Genomic DNA, 9,475 nt, shown 5'->3' with positions numbered 1-9,475 from the left:
AACACGTACGCCGGCCGGGTTGGCCGAGCGTTTCTAGGTGCTACGGTTGCAGGTTCGAATCCTGCCTCGGGCATGGATGTGTGTGATGACCTTAGGTTAGTTAGGTTTAAGTAGTTCTATGTTCTAGGGGACTGATGACCTCAGAAGTTAAGTCCCATAGTGCTCAGAGCCATTTGAACCACAAACACGTACAACAATTTATCGTATTCAGGATAAATTTGAAGCCGACGGTACCGATCAGGGTGTGGATAAGGACAGGTCTGGCCGACCAAAAACGTCAGGTCCAGCTTCCAGCGCTGTGTGTTGCAACATTTTACTAGGCCTTGCCAAAAATCTGTGAAGCAGGGTGCACACGAAAGTGGGGTAAGCCGATCAAATGTACGACGAATTCTGAAGGCTGCAAAGTGGAAGGTGTACATTCCAAGAGCGCACCACGCTGGGAACGAGGACAGCCTGGATCGAAGGATGGAGTACTGCGAGTGGTTCGAAGGTATGGTTCGTGTGGATGAACGGTTTGCAGGGATGGTTATCTGGTCTGACGGCGCGGAATTCAAACCGAACAGTACTTAAACCACCACTACTGTGTTTACTGGGTTCCTGAAAATCCTACGGTTCACGCGGACCAACATGTTAACCTACCGGGTGCTAAGGTGTGCTGTGGTCTGTTATCGGGCGGTTTGATTGCCTCATTCTTCTTTGAAGCTACCGTAACTGGTGAGGTGTATCTTCATATGGTGCGAACATCGATTTTATCTACCACCCGAGAGGCGCTTGGAAATGAATGATTTTAATTACAACAAGTTGGCGCTCCGCCTCACTGCCACAGAAATGTCAATAGCATACTTGGGTGAAAATCTACCTGGACGACTGCGTCCTGCTGCTTGAAGAAGTCCATAACTGCCTGCTGTCCATTCTCATCTGACAGAGAGTGGGTGCTCGAGTGTTTCCCACTTGAGATGGCGTAACGGCAGTATTAGGACATTTACGGTATGGCGACGCGTGTTATCATGGAGCAGCAGCGCCCCTTGTCGCAATTTTCCCGCACGCATCGCATTAATTGCCCCATACACATTCTTGATTCTCCGTTTGATGTTTACCAGTGTTTTTCCTTCAGCGGCCAAGAAAAGAATGAGATTACGTTCTGTTTGGACGTATTTGGTTTTAACGTCGCCATAGTTCACGTTTCCGCATTTGCCGCACGCACGTCCGAAAGACTCGAATGCCACATTAATCCCTAGCCTGCATGTTGGTGCTTATACACCCGAATCGAAGTCGCGCTACGTTGCAAACACGCTGCAGCAACGCCCTCAAACGGAAAGCTAAAGTCCCTTGTGTTTTACACATATTTAGACACATTTCGTCCGTATCGGAAGCGAATTTCTCCCTGCAGTTGCATCAGAATACTGAGGAAACTTGAAAATCTGCCAGTAACTGAACGTCTTTTGGAGAAAAATGACTCGCTGGCCACTGAACGATTGTCCGCTGTATTACACCGCAACTCTATAGAAGACGTTAAATGTGTCTGTCGTACTGAGACGTATGGCCTGGTCTTTAGCTATGAAACATGCTGACAAAATTATTGTCTCACTCATTCTCACGATGTGGTTGATGCGTTGAGCAACGAAAATAAGAGACAGATGGAGCTTCATACTGGTAAAGTATTCTGATTCAACTAATTGCAGGAAAGAAACGCCAACTGGTCGTTTTCGGAAGTTTCCCTAGCGGTACCAGGTTGGTTGGTGATTTGGGTTCAAACTGGTTCAAATGGCTCTAAGCACTATGGGCTCTAAGCACTAAGGGACTTAACATCTGAGGTCCTCAGTCCCCTAGACTTAGGACTGCTTAAACCTAACTAACCCTGAGATTATCAATCCCCTAGGCTTAGAACTACTTAAACCTAACTAACCTAAAGACATCACACACATCCATGCCCGAGGCAGGATTCCAACCTGAGACCGTAGCAGCAGCGCGGTTCCAGACTGAAGCGCCTAGAACCGCTCGGCCACAGCGGCCGGCGGTTGATTTGGGGGACGGGACCAAACAGCGATGTCATCGGTCCCATCGGATTAGGGAAGGATGGGGAAGGAAGTCGTCCGGGCCCTTGTAAAGAAACCATCCCGGCATTTGCCTGAAGCGATTTAGGGAAATCACGGAAAAACTATATCAGGATGGCCAGACGCAGGTTTGAACCGTCGTCCCCCCGTATGCGAGTCCAGTTTGCTTACCACTGCGCCACCTCGCTCGCGGTACCAGGGTAATCTTGCCCCCACAGTATTTTTGTGCAGATAATGAATCGCATATGTAACAAATTTAGTTGAAACAGCTTTAGACGTTCCTGAGTTACGCATTTATGTTCATCCTTATCATCCCAAACCCTCATCTATACTGGTGGTATAGTCGGGTCGGCATGTGAGAATCCCTTGACAGTAACATTGAGCTGGGCGCTGCAGTTTCACGCATCTGCCCGAACCAGTGAGATAATACGACTCTGTGAAAGTCGGTATGGTAGCGCCTCAGTGTTGTCGCAGCTCCATAGACAGCTATCGTCTTTGTGCATCGCAGCTGAAAGCTACCAACAGTGCTGATAGCTGTAAGGGATCGTCTAATGCCGACTCGAGTATAGGGGTGTTTTATTGTCACAGTAGATTCCTCCAGACACAAGCGATACGTGTGACGCGTTTGAAAGAAACTCTTTTAGGCGTTGCAGAGAAATACCGATATGCGACTATTTGCACCCCCACCCCTCCTATCCCCAACAACACGGTGAGTGTCACCCATAAGTCCGGCTACGCAGAAAACTATGGATCTGTTACTAATAAAAATCGTCATCGAATATTTGTACATGTCATATCTTCTCATTCCCACGCCCCACCCCTATTGGTGGTTGGGGTATATTACCCCCACAATACTTTTATACAAAGGAGTCACGTATATTCAAAACTTGATTGAATTTGCTCCTTGCGTTCCTGAGTTACGCTTCTATGCCACCCCTTTTTTTACCCCCATCCCTGTGGGTGATAGGTGGTGTTTACTCTAACAGAAACCTTCGTGGGCGTGTGCACAACTCACCATACTTTCACCATAATCGGATGAATGTGTAGGAACTCGTAAAATGCGAACAAAGAAATATTAGTTTTTATATATTAGATACATTTCAGCGTCAGGTCGCAAAAATTTTATCAGTACCAGTTTCAACTTATTACCAAGTCATCAACAGGTTATCTGTTAAAAGCGAAAGAAAATGGGGATTGTAAATAGGAGGGAACCAAATTACAAATTCAACTAATTTCTGTACACAATTATACCTTACATAGTGACTCGTCAACTGAAGACGTCCAGGGGGGCGCTCACAACGTAAACATACAGAGTGACAAGTATTGAACTATATGAAAAAAAAACACAAATTAGTTACGAACTACGACGTGCACACATTTTATTCAACACGTAAACGTCACTATAGATATTTGGATTTAGGTAATGATATATTCGATATGCGTGCCATCTTTGGCGATGATGTGGTGCAGGCGAATAGCGAAATTCTGCATTACCCCCTGAAGTGTCGGAACGTCGATGAGACGATGACATACTGAATGGCTGTTTTCAGCTCAGCAATGGTTTTGGGATTATTGCTGTACACCTTTTCTTTAACATAGCTCCATGAAAAGGGGCTATGTTGGCTTACATCGTGTTGGTGGACCACCTGCCTGCTGCTGATGTTGTTGTTGTGGTCTTCAGTCCAGAGACTGATTTGATGCAGCTCTCCATGCTATTCTATCCTGTGCAAGCTTCTTCATCTCCCAGTACCTACTGCAACCTACATCCTTCTGAATCTGCTTATTGTATTCGTCTCTTGGTCTCCCTCTACGACTTTTGCTTTCCACGCTGCCCTCCAATACTAAATTGGTGATTCCCTGGTGCATGTTCTACCAACCGATCCTTTCTTCTAGTCAAGTTATGCCACAAATTTCTCTTCTCCCCAATTCTATTCAGTACCTCCTCATTAGTTATGTGATCTACCCATCTGATCTTCAGCATTCTTCTGTAGCACCACATTTCGAAAGCTTCTATTCTCTTCTTGACTCAACTATTTATCGTCCATGTTTCACTTCCATACATGGCTACACTCCATACAAATACTTTCAGAAGCGACTTCCTGAAACTTAAATCTATACTCGATGTTAACAAATTTCTCCTCTTCAGAAACGCTTTCCTTGGCATTGCCAGCCTACATTTTATATCCTCTCTACTTCGACCATCAGTTATTTTGCTCCCCAAATTTTGCTTTTCCTTAATGTATTTTCTAGGATAAGTCATAGGGTCAGTATTGCCTCACGTGTTCCAAAATTTCTACGGAATCCAAACTGATCTTCCCCGAGGTCGGCTTGTACGCGTTTTTCCATTCGTCTGTAAAGAATTTGTGTTAGTATTTTGCAGTCGTGACTTATTAGACTGATAGTTCGGTAATTTTCACAACACCTGATTTCTTTGGGACTGGAATTATTGTATTCTTCGTGAAGTATGAGGGTATTCCTCCTGTCTCATACATCTTGCTCACCAGATGGTAGAGTTTTGTCAGGGCTGGCTCTCCCAAGGCTATTAGTAGGTCTAACGGAATGTTGTCTATTTCCGGGGCCGTGTTTCGACTTAGGTCTTTCAGTGCACTGTCAAACTCTTCACGCAGTGTCATATCTCCCATTTCATCTTCATCTACGTCCTCCACCCTTGTCCTCAAATACATTGCCCTTGTATAGACCTGATTAGATTAGATTAGTTTTTCGTTCCATAGATCCGTGTTGAGGAGATCCTCGTGGATGTGGAACATGTCACCTTTTTTCTCCTCTCTCTCTCTCTATTTTTTTTAAAAAGCTGAAATAACAATACTAACAGTATGAATATATACAATACATCGTTTGTTTCTATTAAAAAATTCGTCAATGGAGTAGAAGGAGTTGGCCACTAGTAAGTCTTTCAGGCTCCTTTTAAACTGATCTTTATTTGTAACTTAAATTTTTTGTGTTTGCTGGCAAATTATTGAAGATCAGTGTTCCTGAGTAGTGGACGCCTTTTTGAACTAAAGTAAGTGCTTTTAAGTCCTTGTGCAGATCATTTTTGTTCCTGGTATTGTATGTATGAACTGAGCTGTTTGTTGGAAAAAGAGATATATTATTTAGGACAAATTTCATTACGGAGTAAATATACTGAGAGGCAGTAGTTAGTATACCCAGTTCTTTGAAGAGGTTTCTACAGGACGTTCGTTAATTTACTCCACAAATAATACGTATTACACGCTTTTGGACTCTGAAAACTTTTGTTTGACTTGAAGAGTTACCCCAAAATATTATACCATATGACATTATGGAATGAAAGTAGGCAAAATATGCAAGCTTTTTCATTTTTATGTCGCCTGTGTCTGCTAACACTCTAATTGCAAATACAGATTTGTTAAGGCGTTTCTGCAGTTCTGTGGTGTGCTCCTCCCAACTGAATTTATTATCGAGTTGTAATCCCAGGAATTTAAGACTGTCAACCTCTTCTATCTGCTCTTCTTGATACTTTATGCATTGCTTGGTGGAAACCTCTTACAGGTTCTAAATTGCATATAGTGAGTCTTTTCGAAGTTTAATGTCAGTGAGTTGGCTTTAAACCATTTATTAATATCCATGAAAATATCATTAGCAGATCTTTCTAGAACTACACTCGACATACTATTTATTGCAATACTTGTGTCATCTGCAAACAAAACGAACTCTGCGGGCAGTGCGGCACTATGCTTTGTAATTTTTTAAAAACTGTTGCATCCTTGAGCCCCCGGTTCGAGATGTACCCTTGTCCGGTTACAGGCTGACGCTACAGATCAGACTTTATTAATAATTATAGTACAGAGTTACATCACCAGTTAAAGTTACATTTCACCGCTGCTGCTTCGGTTCGGCGAGCTGTTGGAATGGACGTGAGAAATCGCACAACGCAGAGATTGAGCCTGTGTATTCGTTATATTTCATATCCCCTCAAGTAATTACGGCCTGATGTATTTTTTTAAAGGAAGATTAGTGTTTAACATCCCGCCGAGATGTAGAGGGTAGATGGGAAATCCTCATCCTTAGTATCGAATGTTAATTTGATTCGTTTTAGGCCAAGTACTTACGTACGTAATAAGTGACCAGTATATCGGTATGTTCCCCTCACGTTCTAAATCCATTTCTATACGTCTCCATATTTTTCTTGACATATATTTGAACACGTCCGGTGTTATAGTGCGAAATTCATCTTCAACAGCATTGCACAGTTTTTCGTTTGTAACATAACGACGCGGAGAAACAAGCACCTTTATGACTCCCCATAACGAGCAGGCAGGACGTCTTGGCGGCCATTTGAAGGGAGCTGGTGTTGCTGATGAACCACAACGTATCCGCCGTCCTGGAAAGTTTTCATTTAGGAAGTCGCGCACGGCAAGAGAGAGGTGAGACGCACTCCGTCTTGCAACAATATTCGTTCTTTTGGCCCCTTTCCTCAATCTGAGGTATTAACCATGTTTTTAAAATGTGTAAATAATTTGCACCATTCACAGTCCCTTCAAAAATTACGGTCCAAAAAAATGTTGTAACGTCATCGCTGCCCGTATCATTACGTGAGGCGGGTTCCTAACCCGACTGTGTAATGAGGATCCTCAATGGCCCAAACGAAGGTGTTTCTAGCGCATGAGCTGCGATAATTGGCACATTCATGTGAAAACATAACCTTGGCACGGTTCAGTGCATTAGGAAATTGAGTTAACAAAGCTGAAACGCGCTAATTCCGGTATGTATCCGATAACTCGTTTCCGAACATCGGTTGAAAAGATCTGACCTTCAGTTCTTTTTTCATTTACCCTCGCATTGTTGTCCTCTGTGTATCGACTTCCGAAGCACGTTCACGTGTGAACTTTATATGAGATTATTTCAATCGAAGCAGAGATTCCGACACATATTTCTTCTCGTGTCTTCTTCCTTCCACTCTGCCACCTGTATTTAACACTACCAAAAGCAAAAGTGCATCTTTCACAATCCAGCCTTTCGCGGTGGAGCTTTATTAAATCTTTCCTGGAATGCTCCCATAATCTGTCTCATTGTCTACCTTGTGTATTGTTTTTGCACTGGCACTCGTGTCACTAAGCGTCACTCAAGTGTAACTATGAGCACTCACATTTGCCATGCAAAAGATTAAAACTCAACTGCGACTGCGAAAACAAGTACACACGATCTCCAAGACCGAGCGAAGTGGCGCAGTGGCTAGCACACTGGACTCGCATTTCGGAGGACGACGGTTCAATCCTGCGACCGGCCATACTGATTTAGGTTTTCCGTGATTTCCCTAAATCACTTCAGGTAAATGCCGGGATAATTCCTTTGAAAGGGCACGGCCGACTTCCCTTCCCATCCTTCCCTAATACGATGAGACCGATGACCTCACTGTTTGGTTTCCTCCCCCAAATAGTCCGACGAACTCCAATAGTTGATAAGAAGTAACATAGCTATCAGCCAGCATAATACCACTGGATGCTAAACAAGGGTACAGGACCTCTCACCCACCCTGTAGATTAGGTTCCAGAAGATTGCACTTACATAACGTCACATGTGGACTCTCTGTGAGTACACTACTGGCCATTAAAATTGCTACACCAGGAAGAAATGCAGATGGTAAACATGTATTCATTGGACAAATATTATTATACTAGAACTGACATGTGATTACATTTTCACGCAGTTTGGGTGCATAGATCCTGAGAAATCAATATCCAGAACAACCACCTCTTACCTTAATAACGGCCTTGATACGCCTGGGCATTGAGTCGAACAGAGCTTCGATGGCGTGTACAGGTACAGCTGCCCATGCAGCTCCAACACGATAACACAGTTCATCAAGGGTAGTGACTGGCGTATTGTGACGAGCGAGTTCCTCGGCCACCATTGACCAGACGTTTTCAATTGGTGAGAGATCTGGAGAATGTGCTGGCCAGGCCAGCATTCGAACATTTTCTGTACCCAGAAAGGCCCGTACAGGACCTGCAACATGCGGTCGTGCATTATCCTGCTGGAATCTAGGGTTTCGCAGGGATCGAATGAAGGGTAGAGCCACGGGTCGTAACACATCTGAAATGTAACGTCCACTGTTCAGAGTGCCGTCAGTGCGAACAAGAGGTGTAACCAATGGCACCCAATACCATCACGCCGGGTGATACGCCAGAATGGCGATGACGAATACACGCTTCCAATGTGCGTTCACCGCGATGTCGCCAAACACGGATGCGACCATCATGATGCTGTAAACAGAACCTGGATTCATCCGAAAAAATGACGTTTGGCCATTCGTGCACCCAGGTTCGTCGTTGAGTATATCATCGCAGGCGCTCCTGTCTGTGATGCAGCGTCAAGGTTAATCGCAGCCATGGTCTCCGAGCTGATAGTCCACGCTGCTGCAAACGTCGTCCAACTGTTCGTGCACATGGTTGATGTGACTCAGGGATCGAGACGTGGCTGCACCATCCGTTAGAGTCATGCGGATAAGATGCCTGTCATCTCGACTGCTAGTGATACGAGGCCGTTGGGATCCAGCACGGCGTTCCATGTTACCCTCCTGAACCCACCGATTCCATATTCTGCTAACAGGCATTGGATCTCGACCAACGCGAGCAGCAATGTCGCGATCCGATAAACCACAATAGCGATAGGCTACAATCCGACCTTTATCAAAGTCGGAAACGTGATGGTACACGTTTCTCAACCTTACACGAGGCTTCACAACAACGTTTCACCAGTCAACGCCGGTCAAGTGCTGTTTGTGTATGAGAAATCGGTTGGAAACTTTCCTCGTGCCATCACGTTGTAGGTGTCGCTACCGGCGCCAACCTTGTGTGAATTCTCTGAAAAGCTAATAATTTGCATATCACAGCATCTTCTTCCTGTCGGTTAAATTTCGCGTCTGTATCACGTCATCTTCGTGGTCTAGCAATTTTAATGGCCTGTAGTGTACGATGACCACATAATTCCCAGAAAGCGAGGTCTTGGTAAAGCGGCCGTATAGGGAACACAATTTTTGCGGCCGTGGCGTCTGAGAGCGCGCCGCGTGTGCCAGCGCTGACGCCCACGGGATTGATCGATATTCGCCAGGTAGGCCCATCATGTGCGTCACATCGCGCAGCAACTGGTAGCAGCCGACAGCCCAGGGCGCTCTGTCACATCCGTCTCGCTGGCTCTTCACCATCGCATGCTGGTATTTATTTGTAGCTTCCTGTTATCATTCACCTGCTGTTTAGTGTAATTACAGGTTCAGACCTAAAAAACGGACTCTCTAAATTGCAGCAGCAAGGACAGCGGATAACAGAATTTTACTTACGATTCTTATACGGTGGGCGTTCAGTTCTGAAAGCAGGTTGGTTTTATTCAAGGGTCTAATACACAACATTAATCCCCGCTGTTTTGGCTACAACGTCCTATCT

The sequence above is a fragment of the Schistocerca nitens genome, chromosome 9 (genome assembly GCF_023898315.1).
Source record: "Schistocerca nitens isolate TAMUIC-IGC-003100 chromosome 9, iqSchNite1.1, whole genome shotgun sequence".
Classification (NCBI taxonomy): domain Eukaryota; kingdom Metazoa; phylum Arthropoda; class Insecta; order Orthoptera; family Acrididae; genus Schistocerca; species Schistocerca nitens.
This window is presented reverse-complemented; position numbering follows the sequence as displayed.